The sequence below is a fragment of the Loxodonta africana genome, chromosome 21, assembly GCF_030014295.1.
Source record: "Loxodonta africana isolate mLoxAfr1 chromosome 21, mLoxAfr1.hap2, whole genome shotgun sequence".
In the NCBI taxonomy this organism is placed as follows: Eukaryota; Metazoa; Chordata; class Mammalia; order Proboscidea; family Elephantidae; genus Loxodonta; species Loxodonta africana.
The window spans coordinates 66,347,720-66,373,499 of NC_087362.1; positions in this window are offsets into that span (position 1 = coordinate 66,347,720).

Here is a 25,780-nt window from a genome sequence, read left to right on the forward strand (position 1 = left end):
CCAAGGTTGATCCATGTCCTAGCATGGAGCAGAACTTCATTTCTCTTTAGGGCTGAGTAATACTCCATTGCACGTATGCACCACATCTTGTTTATCCATTCATCGGTTGATGGACACTTGAGTTGTTGCCACCATTTGGCTATTGTGAAAAGTGTCGCAATGAGCATTGCTATACATGTGCCTGTTTGTGACGCTGCTTTCTTCCATCCCAGGCACACCGAAAGACACCTGCTTCCTAAACTAGCAGAGAATCTCAGTGTGGGAGGGGGCTGGTCTCCCTTCTCCGTCATCTCCTTCAAATGAGGGATCTCACCTGCACCCTGTGTGGAATAAATCCCCAGAAGTGGAGAGCTGGCAGGGGATTTGCTTGTACTGTTTGGGCACGTGGTGCTGCGATTAAGGCACATTGATTGGTCTTTGCTTCTAATGAAAGGAAATCATTTCTGCAGCGGCTGAAGTTCTGGCTGCAGATTGCCTGGGGGTTATTTGTTTATTTAAGTGAACAAAGTAATGGACAGAGGAGGTGTCTGGAAATTGCCTGGGTTTGTTCCCTTTTTGCTTACCTGTCCCTCCTGGGTACCATTACTCTCCAGCACCTACTGTGAGGGTAACTTCACCAATCTATCTCTGTTAGGTTAAATCAATCAGCTCACAGGCTGGGTAAGGGGGGTGGGCAGGAGAAGGAGGGCTTCTCCATCTTTAGGCACAGGTTGAGGAAGCCTAATCCTGGGACCTGGGTTCTACTTAGGGAGCATGCCATTGTTAAAGCAGAGAAGCTTCCAGTTGGAAGAGAGCTTACAGCCCGCCAAGAGGTTAGCATGGGAAGGGGAGGCTAAGTGGGCAGGGCTTTGTGTTGCCTTTATTTCACAGTAACAGCTTCATTGTTACCTGTTTTATAGTTTACAGTTCAGAAAAAAAAAGATTTTGTTAGATAAAAGTTACTGTGAACGCATTTGAAAACTAATGACCTGACCCAATATGCACATGGTACAGATCGGGGGTCGAGGTCTTGAGAGGTGAGTCTTGTCATACCTTCAGTCTGGTTTTTGGTTTAAGTTCATGCAAGGTGTGACTGATTGAACATTTCAAAAATAGCCACAGTAATATTTCCGGTCCCACATGCTCTTCCTAAATTTTTCCACTCACCATCAAGACATGAAGTCTATCTCCTCCTTCCTTGAACCTGGGCAGCCCTTTGACTGCCTATCAATGAAAAGAATGTGGTGAAGTGATGCTGAGGCTAGGTCATAAAAGGTGGTGTGGTTTCCTTCTGTCTCACTTGCTCTTTCTCTCTCTCTCTGGACATATGCTGTTGGAGCCCTGAGCTGCCACGCAAGAAGTTCAGCTACCCTAAAACCAGCATGCTGGAGAGACTATGAGGAGAGACCACGTAGAGATGGAGGGTGATGCTCCAGGAGCCCCAGCTTCTCCAGCCCCCAGCTAGTGGAGCCCAATCACCAGACATGTGACTGAGAAACCTTCAAGAAGATTCCACCGCAAGCCATAGTCTGACCTAGTTGTCCACCACTGGAGCAATCCAAAGATAAAATGCTGTGGATACATATGAAATACAAGGCACCATGAGACTCAGCACGGATCCATCTTAGACACCTGGAGTTTAGTAAAAAAAAAAAAAGACTTCTATAACATGATGCCACTTATATAAATGTAGAACATAGACACACGAAGCCACGCTATGCATTTTACTAGGACACATATGTGAAAGAATACATATATCAAATGTAGGAGTAGGGGTTCCTAAGGAGCCATGAGGGATGGATAAGGGGATCAGAGGTTTAAAAAAAAATTAAACAGACTGATGAAAATAGTGGGCCAATTACCTAAGAGTAGGCTGTCTCAACACTTCGCACCTGAAGTTAAAAAGAGGCAGCAACAGTAAGAGAACTGTAAAAGCACCTGGAAAGAGGGAGGAGGTGGAGAAATGTGTTCTAAGTGCATGAAGGCAGCCATGTGGGGTACGAGTGCCTTCAGGGCCATAATCATTTTAGGAACTTGCATGATCACAGGCCACCACCCATCTGCCAGTTTGTTGTACTGTGGTGGCTTGCCTGTTGCAGTGATGCTGGAAGCTATGCCACCAATATTTCAAATACCAGCAGGGTCACCCATGGTGGACAGGTTTCAGTGAAGATTCTAGACTAAGGCAGACTAGGAAGAAAGGCCTAGCAATCTACTTCCAAAAATTAGCCAGTGAAGACCCTGTGGGTCACAACATATCATTGGCTGATATAGTGCTGGAAGATGAGCCCCCAAGGTTGAAACCAAAACCCCAAACCCATTGCCACTGAGTCCGTTCCAACTCATAGCAACCTTATAGGACAGAGTAGAGCTGCCCCATAGGGTTTCCAAGGAGCAGCTGGTGGATTTGAACTGCCCACCTTTGTGGTAGGCAGCTGAGCTCTTAACCACTGCACCAGCAGGCCTCCCCAAGATTGAAAGGCACTTAAAATACAGAACGGCTACAACAGTGAAGTCGAGCATACCAATGATCATGAAGATGGCACAAGTTCGGGCAGTGATTCACGCTATTGTGCATGGGGCGGCCATGAGTTGGAGCCGATTCATTGGCCACTAACAACAATAACAACAACAAGAATCATTCAGAGAAGGGTGAAGGGTGAAGCCATTTGCTGTGCGCTCACTTGGAGGTTCAGAAGCCTGGCAATACATTTGGGAAAGATTACCGTCTAGACTGGGTAAAGTGGCTTGGTGCCTCTAGGGGGAAGCAACCATTATCTGAAAAATTCGCTTCTAGGGAGCTGCTCCTCCTGACAGTGCTGGATAAATGAAGCATTCCTGTAACTGTATGTAAATAAGGCCTCTAGAGTGCTGGAAAAGTTTGGTGTCTGCAGTAGGCTAAATGTCACCCCCTGCAAGTTTCTTCACCCTCTTAATTTGCTTAGTAAATCCCTTTTTTTCATCGTGTGAATTACAGTAAAAGCGGTTTGTCTCTTTGGCATTCTGTCAACCAGCCCTGGGGTGCAGGCCCGGGGAAATGATAATGAATGTTCCCTGGTGGTGACCCCCAGGCCCCCCAGGATGCTGCAGACCTCTGAGTCATCTCAGAAAGTTGAAATGCATTTCTGCAGAGTTTTAGCATTAAGTTGATGTTATATAAACCCAGCCGTTGAAAACAGACCACTCATGTACGGTGTACTTTGGAACAAATTCAGTCCGATATTTGACTAGCCAGAAGACCCATCACCACTCCTGTGGGATGGCAGGGGATTTGAAATTTGTAGAGCCTGAATTTATGGCATTTTGGTCAGTGTAGCTTTCCCAAGCTATGTTTTCTTATAATTGCCAGCTAGAGATGAGAACTGAGGAAGAATGCTCTTGGTTTCTGTGCTTTCAGTCATTACTCATTCACCCTTGTGGTGGATTACAGTTTCTTGTCACTCCCCACTGAGAGGCAGAGTTGATTTTTCTATCCCTCGAGTTGATTGTTTTAACCCACATTGTTGTTAGGTGCCATCCAGTCGATTCCAACTCATAGCGACCCTGCACACAACAGCACGCTGCACGGTCCTGAGCCATCCTCACGATCATCGCTGTGCTTGAACCCATTGTTACGGCCACTGCATCGATCCATCTCCTTGAGGATCTTCCTCTTTTTCCTGACCGTCTACTTTACCAAGCATGATATCTTTCTTCAGGGATTGATCCCTCCTGATAACATGTCTGAAGTATGTGAAATGAAGTCTTGCCACCCTCCCTTTTAAGGAGCATTTTGGCTGTCCTTCTTCCAAGACAGACTTGTTCATTCTTCTGGCAGTCCATGGTTTATTCAATATCCTTCACCAACACCATAATTCGAAGGCATCGATTCTTCTTCAGTCTTCTTTATTCATTGTCCAGCTTTTGCATTCATATGAGGCGATTGAAAACACCACTGCTTGGGGCAGGCTTTAGTCCTTAAAGTGATATCTTTGCTTTTTAACCCACAGAATATGACAGCAGTGGCATCGTGTCACTTCCAGGCCTAGATTTTAAGAAGACTGCAGCTTCCATTCTGGCTGTCTTGTAACACTTTGGGATCCAACCATCATGTAAGGAAGTCCAAGCTAGCTCTGTGGAGAGACCACGTGGAAAAAGAGAGAAAAGTCCCAGCCTGCCAGCCATCTCTGCCAGCGTGCTCGACCTGGGAGTGAGACGTCTTAAATATTGTTGCCCTAAAAAAAAAAAAAAAAAAATTTTTTTTTTTTTTAGCCTCATCTAGCTGCATCTACAGGATAGGTTCCAAGCAAGAACAGCAGAATAATAGTAATAATTAGTCGATGTTGTTTTAGTCCACTAAGCTTTGGTGTGATTTGTTAGGCAACAATAGACAACTGAAATAATGTTTGCTGTGATTTTTACCTGTGTATTTTGTAAAATCTCTTTCCTGCTATTATGGATTGAATTGTGTCCCTCCCAAAATGTGTATCAACTTGGCTAGGACGTAATTTCCAGTATTGTGTGGTTGTCCACCATTTTGTGGTTTGACGTGATTATCTTATGTGTGGTAAATCCTAACTTTTATGATGTTAGTGAGGCAGGATTAGAGGTAGTTATGTTAGCGAGGCAGGCCTCAATCTACAGGATTAGGTTGGCTCTTGAGTCAATCGCTTTTGAGATATAAAAGAGAGAATCAAGCAGAGAGGATAGGAATCTCATACCACCAAGCAAGAAGAGCCAGGAGCTGAGTTCCTCCTTTGAACTCGGGGTCCCTCTGCTGAGACGCTCCTAAACCGGAGGAAGATTGATGACAAAAAGCTTTCCCTAGAGGCAACAGAGAGAGAAAGCCTTTTCTTGGAGCTGCACCCTGAATTTGGACTTCCAGCCTCCTAGACTGTGAGTGAATAAACTTCTGTTTGTTAAAGCCTTCCGCTTGTGGTATTTCTGTTATAGCAGCACTAGGTCACTAAGACACCTGCCATTCCCTGGATTGAGATTTTCACTGCCATGTGGACATTTGGCAACCAAGTTGGGTGTATTGTCTCAGACTGATGCTTGCTACTGTAACTCACTTATGCCATGATCAGACACAGATGTCTCCCAGGGGTTTCCTTAGTAAGAAAATAGGAAACTGAGTTTTCTAGAAGGGGCCTGTTATGGTTGTCAGCTGTCATCAAGTTGGCTCCTGTTTTATGGTGACCCCATGCACAATGGAGCCAAAGGCAGACTGTTGTGATCCACAGGGTCTTCATTGGCTGATTTTTGGAAAAAGATCTCTAGGCCTTTCTTCCTAGTCCACCTTAGTAATCTCTGCTGAAACACGTTCAGCATCATAGCAACACGCAAGCCTCCACTGACTGACAGGTGGTGTCTGCTCGTGAGGTGCATTGGCCGGGAATCAAACCCAGGCCTGCAGCATGGAAGGTGAGAATTCGACCACTGAACAACCAATATCCCCAGGAGGTGCCTAGGAAAGGACAATGAATATTGTACTATGTCTTTGGAGTAGTTCAAGCTGAAATGTGTGCCTCCCAGATTGTTGTTGTTGTTAGGTGCCGTCAAATCTATTTCTACTTGTAGTGACCCCATGTTATAGAGTAGAACTGCTCCATAAGGTTTTCTTGGCTGTAATCTTTATGGAAGCAGACCGCTGTGGTCTTCCTCCTGTGGAGCCACCAAACTTTTGAACTGCCAAACCTGTCAGTTAACAGTCAAGTGCTTAAACTTTTGCACCACTAGAGCTCCTTGTGTCTCCCAAGAAAGCTAAAAAAAAAACAAAAACAAAAAACAAAACCCACTGCCATTGAGTCAATTCTGACTCATAGCGATCCTATAGGACAGAGTAGAACGGCCCCATAGAGTTTCCGAGGAGCTTCTGGTGGATTCGAACGGGCGACCTCTTGGTTAGCAGCTGTAGCACTTAACCACTATGCTGCCCAGGTTTTGTCTCCCAGGAGTGCCTCACAGATTGTTGTCCAGGTCCATCACCAGACTAAATAGGGCTAGATGCAAGGTGGAAGGTAGAGCAAAGGTAGGTGGGAAAAAATCGGGTATGGACTCATTAGGTTCAGTATTAGAGTCACCAAATTTGCCTAAAAAATGGTTGCCAGATTTGTGTCAAGCCTTGCTACCCTGGGTAGGCAAGTAAAGAAGCTTTGAGGGTCAGTGGAGTCCATGGAGATTCTATCCACCATTCTTATCCTGCTGCTTCATACCTGCTTATACAGGTAGTAATTTCTCCCAGCCTCTGGTCCCACAAGCCAGGTATTTAAGGCCCAACTTAAGTTCCACTCTGCCTCTGGCTTCCTTCACTCATTGTGCTACTGGCCAGATGATCTACCTTACTAAAGTCTTGTGGGCTATGAAAACCACAGTGAGGTTTCTAGGGTAATCCTGACTCCACAGATTTATTATTTTTTTTCTGTTTTCTAATTACTAACTTTACTCATACCTGGTAAATTCCTGCTTTGCAGTCTGGGAAATGTGGTCAGCACGGGTAGTTGCTCCATACCGTTTGAATATACCTGCCCTTGTGTTGTTCTCAAATAATTTCATGTGTTCATCTCTGTATGAGGTTCAGGCCAGGGAAATAGAATCCAGTGGAAGTATTATAAAAAGGAAGGAATTTAATATAGGGGATTGGCTACATAGGTGATAGAAGAGTTGAGAAACTAAACAGGACTATAGGGCAATCAAAAACCAAACCAGTTGCTGTTGAGTTGATTCCAACTCATAGAGACCCTATAGGACAGAGTACGATCTATCTTGGGATTTCCAAAGCTGTAAATCTTTATGCAAGCAAACTGCTACATCTTTCTCCCACAGAGCCACTGGCGGGTTTGAACCTCTGGACTTTTGGTTAGAAATCAAGCACTTAACCACTGGACCACCAGGGCTCTTCATGAGGCAGAGATTAGAAATCACAGGAAGCCACTACCACTTGTAGACTGAAGAGTCCAAGGAAGGAGGTGGATTCTAGAGCCCATGCTAGAAGCTGGACCCACAGCAGGTCAGGTGGACTCTGGAGCTGTGGAGGAGAATCAGCCCTGGCCCAGGGCACTACTGAGACATAGAGCGGAAGAAAATACTGGCTTCTCTATTTCTCCTGCCTTGTGACCAACCCCCAGTGTCTCCCTTTGGCTGAGCCCAGCTGGAAACCTTGTGATGTGGGGGACTGGGACGCATAGGCTGTGGGTGTCAGTCCGCCTGCATGCACAGCAGAGCCCATCAGAGCAGAGGTGGATGAGGGGCGGACCTGAGGGCCAACAGTGGCCAAAACTGAGACTGGGCCCCAAACAGGTACCCAACTCACACTTGACACCACCCCCTAAAACAAAATCCAAGACAACAACAAAAGAACTTTTTTGAAAATAAAAGTTTTTAGAAAATTTGAAAAATAGACGCCTTTGGGTACAAACCCTGGCTTCTCCATTTCCTAGCTACATAAAAACTCTGGGATAATTTTTAAATCTCTCTGAATTCCTATGGTAAACAAGGATAATTACAGTATGTTTCTCAAAAAAAAAAAAAAAATGTCGTGAGATATTGTGGACAAAAGACCAAACCTGAAGTATGCCTTTTAACATTTACTCCCAAATCTGTATAAGGAAGAAATAAGGACCCCCAGGTTGAGTCAGGGACTTCCCCTCTTCAATTCTTAACGTATAAACCTAACTAGTTCTCTTTTGAACATAAACACAAGTGTTCATACATATTATCTACTACATAATACTTAACCCATAATGTAAGTATTACTGCAGAGATACAAATAATTTTAGACGTAAATACAATCCATAAATACAAGAACGTCCGCCTCCACCCACTCCTTCCAGGAAATGATTTGGAATTTGTAGGACAAGAAGGGACTGCACCCATAAGTGGCACAGTGGTTAAGAGCTCGGCCACGAACCAAAAGCTGGCCAGTTTGAATCCACCAGCTACTCTTTGGAAACCCTGTGGGGCAGTTCTACTCTGTCTGATCGAGTCAATATGAGTTGGAATTGGCTTGATGGCACTGGGGTTTTTTTTTTTTTTTGGTACAGGTAAACCAACTTCAAAGGCTATTACATTTGTAAAGACCTTTAAAATATACATTTTGAAAACAAGAGGAATCGCAGTAAATGAGGTCAAATACATATTTGAAAAGAAATTCAAATGTTCTCCCTTTTGAAAGAAGAGTCCCTGGGTTAGTCTCAAAGAACAAAGGGGAGCCAGACCTTGAAGGTCTCTAAAGGGGTCCCAGTGACTGTTCAAAGGGGTAAACTTGGAATAATATTCTTCTTTGGTGGATTGTTTTGATTTCTAGAACGTGTAACATGAAGTTTTGCTGATTACAGAGGGGTTGATTTTCATATTTGAGGATGGAATAAGATAATGTAAAAAAACACTTGGTGCAGGGTTTAGAATGGAAGAAAGTGCCTAATAAATGCTAGTCATTGTCATCATTTGTGTGTGTAAAAAGACAGTTTTCTTTCTAGTTTTTGGCAGCCCAGTGCTATAATATATTTTATGTGGCAACTAGTTGAAGGTGTGAGACAGTTAAAAAAAATTAAAATACAAGGGCCTGATAATAACTCTCACACATTAAACCAAAACAAAAAACAAACAAAATACAACCAGCTGTTCTCGAGTCCATTCTGATTATGGTGACCCCCTGTGCTTCAGGGTAGACCCGTGCTTCACAGGCTTTTCACGACAGTGAGCTTTCGGAAGCAGAGCACCCAGCATTTTTTCTGAGGTACCTTTGGGTGGATTCGAACTGCAAACCTTTCAGTTAGTAGCTGAGCGCTTAACCACTCGTGCCACCCAGGGACTCTTTTCACACGCTGCTATTGTTGGGTGCCATTAAGTAGATTCTGATTCATGGCGATCCCATGTCACAGAGTAGAACTGTCCTATAGGGATTTTTTTTGGCTATAATCTTTACAGGAGCAGATCACCAGGTGTTTTCTCCAGTGGAGCCACTGGATGGATTTGAACCATCTACCTAACCATTGTGACCCTGGAAAGGGACTACCCATTCCCAAAACCCATTGCCTTTGAGTTGATTCCGATTCATACTGACGCTTTCGGACAGAGTAGATGTGCTCTATAGGGTTTCCAAGGAGTGGCTGGTGGATTCGAACCGCTGACCTTTTGGTTAGCAGCCAAGCTCTTAACCACTGTGCCACCAGGGCTGGAAGGGGAGAAAACCAAAACCAAGAATCCGTTGCCAATGTGTTGATCCTGACTCATAGTGACCCTGTAGGACAGAGTAGAACTGCCCCATATGATTTCTGCAGAGCGCCTGGTGGATTTGAGCTGCTGACCTTTTGGTTAGCAGCCGTAGCTCTTAACCACTACACCATCAGGGTTTCCAGAAAGGGACTAGAGGTATTTAAACTTTCTTGTGGTCAGTGGGTAAGTTCTCTTTCATTAGGTTTCACCTCTTTGGGTAGACCAGCTACCCAAGCCCATTCACAAACTCTAAACAGGCAAAACATTGTCTAAAGGCTCAAGTCTATGCAAGGTCTAGTTCATGGTCATGTTTAGCCCTTGGACTTCCGTCCAGGCTTGGAGCTCACATATGCCTTTGATGTCCATCAATTCTTGACAGACCCAACTGTAGGAACAAAAGAAACAGCCACCATGAAAATGGGCCTGTCATTTTCATTATTTATGTACTTGTTTTTTAAGCAGCAAAATTTTTTCTCTGAGAATATTACTCATTGGTGCATGCCATTCAGCTCGGTTTGAGAGACAAGGGGGCTTGGTGCTTGGGTAGGAAGGTGAATGGACTGATTGGGTGAAGGAAGGGGAGATTGGAAGTCTTAAGATTTTGGTCAAAGAAATAGAGCAAAGTCCAGTTTGGGTCAACACTGGCTAGGAAAGGTGATCTCAAGCGGTATAGTGAAAGAATCTTGGAATTAGAGGAACTGGCTTTAAGTGTTGGCTTGGCTCATATACCTCAGTGACTTGCAAAATCTCAGGCAAGTCATTTAATCTTCTCCTGCCTCAGTTTCCTCATCTGTCCCTTGTGGATAATCATGGCACTGGTTCTGCCAATCTCACTGGGCTAAGGCAAAGGAATTGGTGAAAATTTTTAATGTGCTTTGTAAACTTGAAAGTACCAACACATGAAAGGGATTATTATCCTGCAATTAACGTTATTAGGCATTGTTCTGGCCGAAGTTGTTTTCATTGTAGTTGGGAAGAAAAGACAACCTGTGAAAGGATTAGAGAACGCACAAGATGGTATCTGATTAATTGCTGGACTGTTTGAAGCCCACTGTATGGAGGAATAAAAGCTGGAGTGTTCAGGGAAGCCTTCCAGAAGGTGGTGGTCTTTGAGGTTGCCTGGGAAGTGGGAAGTGGTTGGGATGGAAAGTTTAAAATGATGAAAAATTATTGTGGCTGAAGGACTTTCTAAAAAGTCAAAGGGATCTTTGGGCCACTCTTTCCATGATGGTCAGCCTTACAAACATACTCGCCTCTACCCAATCTTGCATGTCCCAGTGCATTCTGGGAAAGTTTCCAAGAGGGCTGATTTCCTCAGATTTACACTGTCCCTTCACTAGGGGTGGCCAAGCATGGAGAAAACATCTTATGGTCATCAAAGACCTGGGTTCAAGTTTGAGTTTCATTTCTTCCTAGATATGTGACCTTCACCAAGCCATTTCCTTATCTAAACCTTGTTTAACTCCTCTGTAAATGGGTTTTGACTTCTGAAGGTATCTGTGGGGTATTAGAAGAGTTAATGGAGGTAAATTAGAACCTGAAAAGGGCTGACCAAGTGTCCATTGCTCTGTGAAAGACTTATTTCCTTGAAGCATGTGTAATTCTCTCCAGAGTTGAGATAACGTTGGAAGCTTTTCGATTCCAGACTGCACCCAGCAGCCACCCAAATACTACTTCACACGCTGGTGTTATTTAAAAGAAAGATCATCCCAGTGGAAAACAAGCTGGTGTAGGAAGTTGAGGGGGTTCGGAGTGGGGATTTGCTGTGATCTGCCATGTGCATTTCTTCTTGACCTAGGAGAGAGGCAAGTCCCTAGGATCCCCTCTCCTAGATTCAGACTCAACCAAATTCCAACATTTCTGCCCACCCCCTGGGTCCACCTTGACACCTGAAGAATGAGGTAAGTCTGACAACAGGAATATACCATTTATTTGGAAGCCATGGTTCTGGGGAGTCAGAGATGAAGAAGCCGATCCACTGCTACGACGCCATTTGAAAAATAAGACAACGTTTTTTTTCTTTTCCATAGCTCTTGCCCGGTAATTCCTCAGCAAGGCTAAGCTTCAAGCCTTCACTGAGACCCCAAGTCATTCTTTCATTCCATTTTCTTTCATTCAGCAAGTATTTATTGAGTGTCTTTTTGTCCTTGTTAGTTGCTGTCAAGTCGATTCCAACTCATGGTGACCCCATGTGTGCAGAGTAGAACTGCTCCACAGGGTGTTCAAAGCTGTGATCTTTCAAAAGCAGATCACCAGGCCTATCTTATGGGTGCCTCTGTGGGTTCAAACTACCAGCCTTTCAGCTAGTAGTGGAGCGCTTAACCATTTGTACTACTCGGAGATCTTATTGAGTGCCTACTGTATGCCAGTCTCTGGGCCAGGTGTAGTGGATTTCATGATAAATAAAATTGACCAAGTCCTTGCCTTCTTGGATCTTATATTCTGGAGAAAGACAGAGATAACACCTAACTGAACAAATATTTAATATTTCAGGGATCTAAAGAGTTTTTGAAAGAAATAAACTGGTTGATGTTATAGGGACTGGCTGGGACTTGGAAGCTACTTTAAAAAGCATAGTCAGGGGACTTTCACGAGGCAGTGGCATCTGAGCTGAGAGCTGAAGGGTAAGGAGGAAACAGTTGGTTGAAGAACTTGAGGAACTTGGGAACAGCAAATGCTAAGACACTGGAGCAGCAAAGAGCTTAGAGTGTTTGATGAACTCATGGAGGCCAAGGTTAATGAGGGAGAAGATGGTGACAATATGAAGGGAGAGAAGTAGGCAGAGCCAGATCATCATAGGACCTCACAGACCTTCTTAGGTGTTTGGAGTCTATGTCTAATAGTAAGGCATTGGAGGGCTTTTAGGTAAAGAGTGATACGAGGTTCAGGTTGGAGCTTGTCCTTTGGGCTTCCACCATCCCCAAACATCACTATCAGAGCACTCATGGGGCTCTGCATTGTAATTGCCTGGTTACTTGTCTGCTCCACCCCACTCCACTAGAATGTAAGTTTCTTGAGGACAGGGTCTGTGACTCTTTCACTGCCACGTCTCTAGCACCAAATCCAGTGCTTGTCATATACTTGGTACTCAAGACATATGTACTAAATTGAATCAAATATGAAAAGATAACTAAAATATCAAGGGAGCGAATTAGAATAGCAGTGGAATCAGATACTCAGTGTTGAAAAAGTTCAAAGCAGAAGCCGGTTACTTCCAATTGGGGTAATCAGGGAAGGCTGCCTGGGAGAGGGGGCCTTGAGTCAGAGAGTTGAAGGATGAGTTAAAAAAAAAAAAAACCAAACCCGTTTCCGTCGAGTTGATTCCGACTCATAGAAGGATAAGTAGGAGGTAGTTAAGGGCAAGGGAGGGAAATCAAAGCAGGTGGAGTCATGTATCCAAAGATTGTCAGCTTCTTACAGAATTAAAACTAGTAAGTCTTCATTTACAGATCTTCCAAAGCTAAGTGGATTGGAAATACCCAAAACAGATAATTCTGGGACAGCCGGGCAAATGTGAACTCTCTCCAGAGTCTGGATCCACTCCTTGAGTTTATCCGCTTGACTGCATATGCCCTGCGGGGTTCAGAAGAGAGTCTTCCATCCCATCAGCTGGTAAATCTCATCCTCAGCTGTGACAGCGAAACCACCGACCAGTCCCATCCCACAAAACGTCCCAATATTTCTTGATAGACATTTCTGTTGTCTTACGTGCAATAGAATTGTAATCACCTGTATTTAAAACTAATGGATTTGAAATAACCTGCAGGCTTCCACTTTAATGAGAGTTAGATTAATGAAAAAGGACCTTTTGCCTCAGATTGCATGACAACATTTTCAAATTACATTCCTGGAACAGAGAATTCACTTATTCAGAGTAATTGGATGCTGACTTGGGTTAATACGTACAATGTCCTTAAATGAAAATGTTCTATTGTAAGAGGAACCGTATGATACCTGAGGCTTTCTCAATAGGTTTGCTTAGACTCGGAGTTAATTATACTGCATGCTATTTTTTGAATGAATTCAAGCATGAATTCTACACGGTAGAGATTGGGATAATTATATTCAATTCTGCTTGGTGCCCCGCTGAAAGAATTGACCTTTTAGATAAAACGAGTCTCCCGAGCAAGAAACCTGAAGAAAGTCTACAGAAAGCCGGCAGATGAGGGAGCAAAGTCTTAAGTAAGAGGGAAAAAAATGGGGGCGGGGCGGGGGCGGGGAGGAGGCAAGCTCAAGGAACTGTAGATCAGGGAGATTGATTTTTTGTCACGGGAAAGTATTTCTGTTTTGTAGCTTGTTTTGTATCCTTGGTACATAAAGGTATAATTTAAAACCATTGATTTTACTAAGCTGTTTTCTCATCAGTAACACGGCTAAAAAGTAGCAGCATGAAGAGTTAGAAGCTAGAAAAAAAAAAATCTTCGGAAGATCTCTGGGTGTGGGGCCCCCAGGAGTGAGAAAAGGGAGGTGCAGAGGGGGACAGCCAAGTCCTGATCACCAGGCCATCCTGCTTTGTACCACGGCCTAGAGGGCAGGCTGCCTGGGTTTGAGGCATGGCTCCACCACTTTCGAACTGTGTGGCCTTAGGCTGGCACTTACCCTCTCTGTGCCTCAGTTTCCTCATCTGCCAAATGGGGTGATTCCTGTAGCGTTGCTGTAAGGATTAAGCAGATGTTAAGCTCCTCAGATCCTGTGAGTGTTCAGTAACTATTAGCTGCCTTTGTTATTATTTTTAAGGATTTTATTTTTAAAGATATGGTACCGTTTCTATTGTGTTTTGTTCTGTTTGTTTAGCTGATATTATTAATACTCATATATTTTCCACAGGGAAAGCTCTCTCCCCAGGATGGTGAAAGAACGATAACCCATTCCCAAAAAATCCGTTGCCATCGACTCTATAGCCACCCTAGAGGTCAGAGAAGAACTTCCCCATAGGGTTTCCAAGGCTGTAATATTCACGGAAGCAGACTGCCACATCTTTCTCCCACGGAGCACCCAGTGGGTTCAAACCTCTGACCTTTCAGTTACCAGCCAAGTGCTTAACCGCTTCGCCACCAGGGATCTCCGTAGCCTATTAGGAGGATTAACTCCATCAGGGGGATTGAAAATATTTGTCCCCTGGGGGAGAGGAGGAAACCAAAAGGAGCCAGATGCTGTGGGCATTGTGTGTCAAAGAGGAGTCCTTTGAGGCAGAGATAAGACAGGGTGAATAACCGAGCCCTTGTTTCCTGCCCAGACTGGAGCCAGCCAGGCATGCCAGTCCAAGGGCAACCTGGTGCTCCCAACCAAAAGGACGCTCCGCACTCCAGCAGCCTTCTTGAAAGCAGAGGGCAGCGCTTTGTCTCCTTGGCCAAAGCACCCTTTCACATTTAATAAGAGGCTTCATTATTCCAAATGTATGAACTGGCAACGTAACACACACAGCACCTGTCTTTAAACAAGTCTGGGGCTCTGACCACCTCGGGGGAACAGAAAGATGACTGAGCCCCTTGGTGTGAATCTTTAAGTGTTTGGTGGTCATTGTTTTTAGCTGCCCTGAAGTCAGCCCCTGACTCTTGGTGACCCCATGCACAACAAAACGAAACGCTGCCCAATCCTGTGCCATCCCCGTGATCGGTTGCAGATTCAATGTTGTGATCCCTAGGGTTTCCATTGGCTAATTTTTGGAAGCAGATCGCCAGGTTTTTCTTTCTAGTCCCTCTTGGTCTGGAAGCTCCACTGACACCTATTTAGCATCCCAGCAATAGGCAAGCCTCCACTGACAGATGGGTGGGGGCTGTGCACAAGGTGCATTGGCTGGGAACCGAACCTGCGTCTCCTGCGTGGAAGGCGAGGATTCCACCACTGAATCACAGATGCCCCCATAAGTGTCTGGCTAAGCTCTCTTTATTGGCAGCGTGACAAGGGGCCTTACAGCATACAGTCTCCCCTCCCCCAGTAAGTCCTAGGCCTCCCTACTGACCTAATCAAAGTTCTGCTGCTCTAGGATAGACTTCTCTGTTATGGTCTGTATTCATTTCCTGTGGCTGCTGTACAAATCACCACAAACTTGGCAGCTTAAATTAAAACAGCAGAAATTTACTCTCTTAAGGTTCTGGAAGCTGCAAGTCTGAAGTCAGTATCACTGGGTCAAAGTCAAGATGCTGGCAGGGCCTCGATCCCTCTGGAGGCTGTACGGGATTATCCTTTCCTTGCATCTTCCAGCTTCTGGTGGCTGCCAGCATCTCTTCGCTTTTGGGTGCATCATTCCAATTTTTGCCTTTGTCCTTGCACCGCCTCTTTCTGTGTGTGAGTTTTTGTTCTCACTCTGTCTGTGTTCAATAGGGATACTTGTGATGGCATTATGGAGCCCTGGTGGTGCGATAGTTGAGTTACAGCTGGTAACCAAAGGTGGCCGGTCTGAGCCTACCAGTCACTCCTTGGAAATCCCGTGGAGCAGTTCTACTCTGTCCTGAAGGGTCGCTATGAGCCTGAATGGACTTGAGTTTGGTTTTTGGTTTGGTAATAGCATTTAAGGCCCACCCAAATAACCCAGGGGATAATCTCTCCATCTTAAAAACCTTAATCACATGTGCAAAAATTTCATGATTTAAGGTAATATTCATAGGTTCCAGGGATTATGACCTGATATCTTTGGGGATCACCATTCAGACCATTGCATCATCTCAGAATTTCATTGCTCCTCCCTCCTCTCCATTCGCTGGGAGACTTTAACCTGGTCATTGGTCAGCTTTCTTTTCCTTGCATGGTAAGCATTCATGGACCACTGACTTGGTATGAACTTCATAGCCTCCTACCCAAGCCTGCCCCTTCTTCCTGTGTCTGGTTTTCAGCCTTTTAATCATCTCTAACGTGCTTCTCATGATGCATCAGGGGTTTGGTGGCAGAATTCTCACCGTCCATGTGGAAGATCTGAGTTTGCTTCCGGACAAAGCCCCTCGTGCACAGCGACCACCCACCTGTCAGTGAAGGCTTTGTGTTGCTATGATGCTGAACAGATGTCAGTAGAGCTTCTAGACCAAAATGGACTAGGAAGAAAAGCCTGGTGATCTACTTCCAAAAACCAGCCAGGGAAAACCCTATGGATCACAACAGTCTGATCCCCAACTGATCATGGGGATGGTGCAGGACCAAGCAGCATTTTGTTCCACTGTCCGTAGGGTCACCATGAGTCGAAGGTCGACTTGACAGCAGCTAACAACAATAAGTTGCTTCTCAGAAGGGTCCCAAGTTCTCAACTAGTTCCATCGGTGACATCAACTGTTTTGAGTAGCAGGACCTGCGTTCCCTCTGCGGAACCACCTCCCCTTGCTCTGTCCACGTGGTATGGATGGAGCTGACCTTCCCCTGTCCCAAAGTTGTAAACCTGAACTCTGTTTTTCAAGGTACAATTGTACCTTACTTAAAATTTGGTGGTTACTTAGTAAGTCTTGGAGCCCTGGTGGCACAGTGGTTAAGAGCTCAGCTGCTAACCAAAAGGTTGGCAGTTCGAATCCACCAGCCACTCCTTGGAAGCCCTGTGGGCAGTTCTACCCTGTCCTATGGGGTAGCCATGAGTCAGAATTGGCTCCGTGCCAAGTGGTTTAGTAAATCTTAGCAAGGGTGTGAGATGAATGGTGTGAGACCCAGCTTGGCCAATCAGAGCATTTCATCCTTCCTGATCAGGACAATTGTTTCTGGGATGGGCATGTGACCCAAGTCACAATGTGACTCAAACCTGGGACTTTGGCTAAAACTGTCAGTAAAGGGAGTTTTCTTTCTCTGCTGGACTTGAAGTTGGAAGGATATGAGCTCAGAGCTGCCTGGGGTTATCACATGGAGGAATTTGCTTGAAAATGGACCCAGCAATAGGAGAGAAGAGCCAAAAGATGAACGAAAAATTTAAGATCCAATGACCAACCTTGAACTCCTGGATCCAACTATGCCTGAAATTATATCTCTCTTTGACTTTTTGACCATACATCACCCGTTTTTGCTTAAGTTAGTCCGAATTGGGTTTCTGTCACTTACAATTAGAAGAGTTTTCACTGGCACATTTACCATGCAGCTGCTTGGAAGGAGTCTACTGCCTGAGTCTAAACAGGAGACCCACTCATTAACACCTCCTGTCCCCGCCCCCCCCACCATGTCCCCCAGTGTTTAAAGCCCATATGCTTCATGCCCAGTACTATGTTTGGGTCTGACATTCAAAAAGAGTAAGGCTCTATCCTTCCTCTCCAGGGTTCTCCCTTTGAGTTGGTAAGCCAAGGACTCAGGAAACAAATGAAGTCATACTTCATTTTATCAGCTTGTTTACTCAGACCGTCAGATAGTTTTCTATTATACTCGGGGTAGCTAGTCCTACCTTAGCTGACCTGACACAATTGGATTTTTCCTCTGTATGTCTGGGTGTTCAGCGTTATGGCAATCCCTCTGATTTGACAAAAGCCAGCGGAGCTTTGGTTATAGCTCCAAGAGGGCTGGCTTTGGCCTGCAGAAGCTTGGTGTCATGTATAGAATTGTGTCCCCCCAAAATATGTGTACCAATTTGGCTAGGCCATGATTCCTAGTATTGTGTGATTGTCCACCATGTTGTCATCTGATGTGAGTTTCCTGTGTGTTGTAAATTCTATCTCAATGATGTTAATGAGATGGATTAGCAGCGGTTATGTTGAAGAGATCTACAAGACTAGATTTTGTCTTAAGCCAATCTCTCTTGAGATATAAAAGAGAAAAGCAAGTAGAGAAACAGAGGGATCTCATACCACCAAGAAAGCAGTGCTGGGAGCTGAGCACGTCCTTCGGACCTGAGATTCCTGTGCGGACAAGCTCCTAGACCTGGAGAAGATTGATAACAGGGATCTTCTCCCAGAGCCAAGACAGAGAGAAAGCCTTCCCATGGAGCTGACACCCTGAGTATAGACTTCTAGCTTCCTAAACTGTGAGAGAATAAAATCCTGTTTGTTAAAGCCATCCACTTGTGGTATTTCTGTTATAGCAACGCTAGATGACTGAGACTCTTGGGATCCACTTTATGGAGTTTTGTAACTATAGGGATATAATCCTTCTCTGCTAGTGTCAACCAGTATGGCCTATGTGGCTATCTTTGTCTTTTAGGGTGGTCAGACCAGATTTATTGTTTTAGAACCTGCTGGGGAGCTCTGAGGGGTAGCACTGTGGGAATAGCTCAGGGTCTTATAATCTCTTCCCAGTTCAGATCACTAATCATATTTTTACTTCACCTTTCTGGGTTTGATGCTTCATTTTTAAATGAAGGGGGGATTTGAACTTGATCAGGTCCATGCCAGACATTTCTAGTTGATCACTACACTCTTTCTCACTGAGCCTAAACAGAGACTCAGAATCCCTCTCAACACAGAGCTAGATGATCTTTAAGCCTTAACATTATATGATCCAAAGTCTTGTCAGCCAAGAAAATGATACTTTCATTCAGTGTAGTTTTTGAATCTTCCTTTAAAAACTTTCCCCCTTTTTCAGTAGCTTGTTTCCTTTGTCCAGGGAGGTGGGGTAAGAATAGAGACCTGCCTCCAAATCCAGGGCTGTGGATGACATCCATCAGTATCGTGAGGGGGTGGCTCCCTTAACAGCAGAAAGCCCCAGAGAGATTTGGACAAAAAAACACTCCAAGAATTAATTGCATTATGTAGTTAAAATAATTAGTTGGATTTATGTATAAGGGCCAACATTTGTGGCTCAAATTTTTTTGCTGTTGGTTTTATTTTTCTCCTTCCCAAGGTTCCAGTCCCTTAAATTTGTATATTATCTGTGATTGATATATCATTTATCTTGAGAATACAGTTGTCATTCACTTCATTTAATTAGCTTATGGATTCTAAATTATCTGCTAACATAAAATGTGATTTTATACTGCAGATTACAAAGGTTTTCAGAAATTTAATACACCACTTTTAATTGGTGAAAAGTACCCTAAAGGATTCATAATATTTTTTACTGCACTTGCGTTTAGGCTCAAGAGAGAGAGATTGAAGATGTTTAGTAGGAAATGGGATTTGGGTCAGTGAGATTGGTGATGATTTATTTGGGATAAGGCAAATCTGGAGGGATGGAGTCGTAAATACAGCCATCAGAGAATTGTGTTCGAGCGATGAGACCAGTGAGTTGAAAACTGAATACCTTCTGGTTTTCATACCCCAGTTAGTCATTTTGATGGGCTAGCAATACATTTATGGCATATGCTTCCAAGTTTGCAGCCGTGACTAAGAATAGCCTATTTTCTGCTCTGTTTTTCCAACCGTTAAATCCATAATGTGCTGTGTGTATGGTATTACCACACCTTCCCTAAATACGATCTTAGTTTAGTGATGCCTCGGCTCAGTTGTGAAGCTGGGCAGGCATCTGTTCTGCAAAGCAAATGGCTGTTTTTGATCCTTAGACTATGGAAATACCATACATGGCGAGGTTACGGTCACAACGAAGAGGCTGGGTGGTTGGGAACAGCTTCAAGGATTTCCACGCTCATCTGTCTTCACGTGCTGCCAGTAAAAGTGCATGAAATATGACAATGGACCTAAGAAGTCTGGAGCCTAAAGAGAAGGGTTGGGAAGTGTTCAAAGGTCAGGGAATGTGGCTGAGCCCGGGAGGTCTCTGCTGCTCTCTGGGATCCTCCCTTTCTCCGTAAACAGGTTCAGAGCATCCGGTAAAGGTAGTAAGTTATAGAACCTGCACTGACACCATCACCATCCTTTTGGGTTAAGGCATTCAAGGCCTCTGTTACAAGCAAATGTGGAAAAAAAAAAGAGCTGGGATTAATTCTTAGTACATTCATAATCATTCATTTTATTGGTTGAGTTTGGCTATGCAAATCCAATTTTCTTAATTGGCTATGCAAATTTGATTTTCCTGGAGTTAAAGAGAAAGGAGAAATCATTGGTTTGGGGGTAGCGAAAGGGACAGGACAATGGGGGGGGTCAAGCTAAATTGGGGAGCCTGAAAGAGGGGAGGTGCAGAAAATAATCAGGATATGAATATATCCTAATCACAGTGATACTCATAATAGTAGTAAATACCGACACTCTATCAAGTACCTACTGTGCTGGGTTTTTTACATGCATTAGTTAGTGATATCATTCCAAAAATCTTATGAGATAGGAACCAATAGAGTCCACATTTTACAGACAGGCAAATGGAGGCTTAGAGATGTGAAGTGACTTGCCTGAGATCTCACTGGTGACAAAGTTGGGATTTGCATGTAAATCTGTGTAGTTCCAAAGCTGATTGAGTGACCTAGAATCCCGGAGTGCTGATGAGAAGCTGCTGGAGGCATCTTAGCAAGACTTCCAGATCAGGCCAGCCACTTCCAGAGGGCAGGCAGGTCTCTCTCAGGTTAGCTGTACCCCAGCTGAACACCTCCACGTGGAGTAGGACACTGTTCTAAGCTGAGGGGTGCTGTGGGAAGAGGACTATTAAGAATAGTTTGCCACAGGGAATTGGTAGGGAAGATCTTTCAGGACTTCATCTTCTAGCTCTTTATGATTTTCTTCCTTTAGAATTTACCCACCTTAAAAAAAAAAAGTCAGGGGAGCCCTGGTGGCACAGTGGAAAGAGCTTGGCTACCATCCAAAATGTCTGCAGTTCAAATCCACCAGCCACTCCTTGGAAACCCTATGAGGCAATTTTGCTCTGTCCTATAGGATCACTATGAGTTGGAATCGACTCGACAGCAACGGGTTTGGTTTGGTTTTTTTTTTTTTGGTTTGGTTTTCAGTAGGTACACATAGAATATGAATTCTCTATGGTGAAATTTTTTTTTTCCAATCTTAAAATATTTTTTGCCTCTTTTCTCTAAAAAGTCAATGTACAGTTTCATTTTAGAAAAATAATAAATGTGAGCAAGTTAAAGAAAGAAAATAAAAACAATTCATAATCCCACCACACAACGGTAAAAAACAACTAGGTATATATATTTGTGCGTGTGTGTGTGTGTGTGTGTATACATACATGTACACATACAAATGAGTTATACCTGCTTGTGCATTTAAAATAAGAGGAAAGATAGCGTGCAATAGTTTCAATATCAACCCTCTGGACCTCTGACTCCTCACCCCTATAGGAGGGATAATCACAGTGCCTTCCTATGTGATTTTTGTGAGGACTGAATCAGAAGCTGTTCTGGTACGAGGCTTAGCAGAGTGGCCGCACATGACGGTGCTCAATAAGTAGTAGCTGCAGTTATTATTATTATTATAACATAAACATCCTTTACTGCTAGTAGGTGTGCTTGCATTGTATCACTTTTAAACAATTTTTATTGTTTTTTCGTTTTGCAAGTAAATGCTCTTATTTATGTAATCAGAGATAAACAAAATAATAAATAAAGCCATCCATAATCCCATTGACCGAGAGATAATTACTGTTAAATTTTAGTGTTTGTGTTTCCAACCTCATTATATATAACGTAGACTTCAGTAAAATATAATATAATATAATATATAAATGTATATCCTATATGTTGTGAGCATTATAGCCTGTGATTAATCATTTTTTCCAATAACTAAATAACGGTTCATTGAATAGGTTTGACATAGTATACTGAGCCAATTCCCTGTTGCAGATGTTTGGGTTATTTCATATTTTGGGGTTTTTGTACACAAGGGTGCAATGACCAGCTCTTAACCAAATTTTTGGGTCTTACGAAGATCAATTTCTTGAATTGGAATTTCTGAGCCAAAGGCCTTGCACATTTTTGAGGCTATTGATGAACAGTGCCCAAGCGTTGTCTGGAAAGTGGTACATTCCAATCAGTGCACAAGAGTGGGGTTTCCTCTGCTCCTCAGCGGCAGCTTTGGAATCTCAGCCGTTACTGTATTATGCGTTGTGCTTCTGGACCACCAATCCTCAGGGCCCGTTGAAGAATAATAAGCCAATGCCAGTTCCTTTTGTGTATGTTAGTCTAAGGATAGCAAAGGGCATGCTTAAAAGAAATAAATGATTAGGATCGACAATGGAAAGGTAAACAGTCATAACTCACGAGATTTCCCATTGTTCTTCCTTGACTTTAAGGCTATAATCATAATGCAAACGTAATCATCTATTCAAGTCAACAAACAGGCCCTTGCTGAACACCTACTTTGTCCAAGGCTGGAAGAAAGGTGCAAAAAATAATACTGAATATTTGCACAGTGTTCACACTTGACAAAGTACTTTCATATGCCTTAGAAAAAGCCCTGAGCCAGGTCTCAGGAGACCTGATGTTTACAGTTGCCTCTGCCACTTAACTGAAGTATGACCTCGGGCTGAGTCTCTCCGCTCCTTGTCTTAAATACGAGGCTAATAAGCCTCCTTTTTCTGTCTTCCAGAAGTTATGTGATGCTCATGAGGAGAAATGATGTGTAAGTCCTTCATAGTAATTTACAGATTTCAACCAACTACCAGAATGGACAGTGATATTAGAATATTTTTGAATTAGACCTAACTGAGAAAGACCTTGGGGACCATTTAGGGCAGTGACTTTTCCAGCTGTGTTCCAGAGAACCAAAGGTTCTGTGGGGCCAGTGTGGGGAATGCCGGGGAGGATGCACTGGCAGGACTGAGCCCCCCTCAGCCCACCCTGACCTCTGGAACCAGACCACTCACATGTGACATCGGACAAGTTCTTAAACCCCTGTTGAACCGCATCAGTACCCTCTACTGTAATATGGAAATATGGGTTGCTGGAAAGCCTAGACAAGTTAATAAGTATAAATGTTCAGGACAGCAGTGGGCTTATAGCTAACCATAAAATAACTGCTGTTATTTTATGGTCCACCTTGGGGTTTCTCTTAGGGTCAGATTTCATTGATTTCACTGCAAAACCATATTTGGAAAATCATTGACTTCTCCAACTTTTTTATTTTACGGATGGAAAATTCACAACCCAAAGAAACCAGTGTACATGTGTACACTGAAAAACTGGCACTCACAAATACACACACGTATTGTCAACATCATTATCACGATCCTCCATAATTCGAAGCCCCCTTCATCAGCCTCTGGTGATTACTTGCTTGCTTGTAGTTGTTGTTAGGTGCCATCAAGTCTATTTCAATTCATATGGCGACCCCATGTGACAGAGTAGAATTGCCTCATAGGGTTTTCTAGGTTGTAATCTTTATAGGAGCAGATTGCCAGTACTCTCTCCCATGGAGCCACTGGGCGGGTTTGCATTTCTACCCTTTCAGATAGCAGCTGAGCGCTTAACCATTGCACCATCAGGGCTCCTTTGACTACTTGCTTTTTAAAAAAAAAAAAAAACATTGCTGTGGAGCCTGACTCTTAGTGACCCTGTAGGACAGAGTGCAATTGCCCCATAGGGTTTCCAAGGCTCTTTTTTTTTTTTTTTAATCTTTACAGAAGCAGACTGCTACCTTTTTCTTCCAGAGAGCCACTAGGTGGGTTCAAATCGCCAGGCTTTCAGGTAACAGCCGAGTGCTTAACTCTGCACCACCAGGGCTCTTTGGCTATTTGCATCCTTCTTGGGAAATAACAGAGGACAGATTGTGATGACTGGTTTGTGTGCTCTTTCTGAGGCTTGTGGGCAGCCTCAGAAGACCTCACGGTCCACGTATTGAACAGCCAAACTCCTCTGATTGGGCAACCAATATCCTCCATGACAGGGATAAAAAAATAGTGCTTCCAAATTCCCGGCAGATATTAATCTTTGGAATCTGGGGAAGAGAAATTGGAATTCCCAAGGTTTTAAGTTATTCTTAAAATATCTCCAACATTCTTCATAGTCTTTTCTTGCCTCGTTATTTTGGATATCTAAAAGTGTTGTTTGATAAATAAGAAGTAAGTTAAACAGTATTTACAAAGAACTGTAGTCTATAGCAAATACTCAAATACCAGGATGCCCCAACAAACGATATTGGGTAGTATTTGAATAATGCAACATTTAGACCTCCTAACAAGGTTAAAAGCACCACACGCAGAACGAGTATCCAAACTGCCAAGACTTATTTCGCTTCCAAATTTGTTATTTCTTGGAACTCCACTCATAGGATTTGAATAAAGTATACTATGCATATAAACTTATTAATATTTATTTTATTTGCAAAAATGACTCATGGTTAGCAGCAGCCAGGGCCACAAACACACAGCTAGCTACAAGCAAGACGACCTGATGAGCTTATGGCCAATTTCTCTCCTACATACTCCCAGCCCTTGTTTCTGGAAACGTGTGATCCTGGACCTTGGACTCCACGTGTCACCGTTTCCTGCTCTTGTTCCACTTAACGTCAGCGCGTTCCTTCAAACAATTAACGGCTGCATGTTGATTTTTAAGCTTTAATTCACATAAAAGACTTTTAATACTTTTTCTCATTTTCCCAATTTCTTGACTGTTTGTCCTGGGATTTGGGAAAACGTTAATTTCCCAAGAAATGTGAGAAAGGAATTCCCACTGGGAAATTCTGTAGGATTCCATCTTCCTAGCCCCACACAGTAAGGCACAGAGAGGCAGAGCTATGCCCTGTGGGCTGAAAAAATTCCATTTCTGTGACTGTTTCACGTGCTGTGGATGGTTTCAGGCCAAAAATAAATGAAGGAGTGTGGACCAGGTGAGAAAATAGATTCTAGGATTCGGTGTGCCACTAACTCACCTGTGGCTCTTGGAACCAATCATAAAACCAGAGGGATGGAGCAAAAGAGGGGGTAAAACGTTTCAAATCTGGGCAAACCATTCTTAAAATGAGAGCTTTGGTGGAATGTCAACATAGAAGACAGCCCAAAGGGGACCCAGTCTAGTTGATATGTGGGTGGCAAGTGTGTCCATGTGCCCCCTCCTCCCCTAATGTGACCCTCGGGCACTGCCACTAAACCCCTGGACCACCAGCTGCTACATACATGGACTCCCAAGCTAACAGAAATCTCTCTCACACAGAGTTCGTTCACTTCTTTTTTGATATCTGTCAGTAAGGTGGAACCTTTTTCAGTTTTTGTTATATGTGTAGTATATATCATGTACAATATATTTTCCATTATACGGAATATAGTTTTCATTATATATAATATACCTGTACCCATCGCCGTTGAGTCAGTTCCAACCCATAGAGACCCTATAGGACAGAGTGGAACTGCACCATAGGGTTTCCAAGGAGAAACTGGTGGATTCAAACTGCCGACCTTTTGGTTAGCAACCGAGCTTTCAGCCACTGTACCCCCCGGGCTCTGTACACATTTTCCATTATTTTATACTTACGAGGTATCTATTGTTTATGTTATATAAATGCATGATATTTATTTTTACTCTCCTAAGCCAAGGCTCCATTGCTTGCTGGGTCTTTACTGTGGCATTGAGGCTGACTTTTCTGTGTGAGTTGTGTGTTGGTCTCATGACCTCACCCGTGTGTCTCCTGTATGACTCCAGCTCTAAAGGTATTTTCTGCCTAATTGGACAAACAGAACACATACATGGAAGACATGAAAGAAAACTGAGGCCATGTGTTTGATACTGCCCTCAGTTACTAACAGTGTTTGGAGAGAGAGGAGATTGTTGGGAGCCAGCGTGGGCCAGGAAGGCTTCTAGGGGGAGGTGGCAGCTGAGCTAGGTCTTGCAGGCCATGTAGGATTTGAAAAGGCAGCAGGATAGAGAAGAGGCATCCAGGGAGAG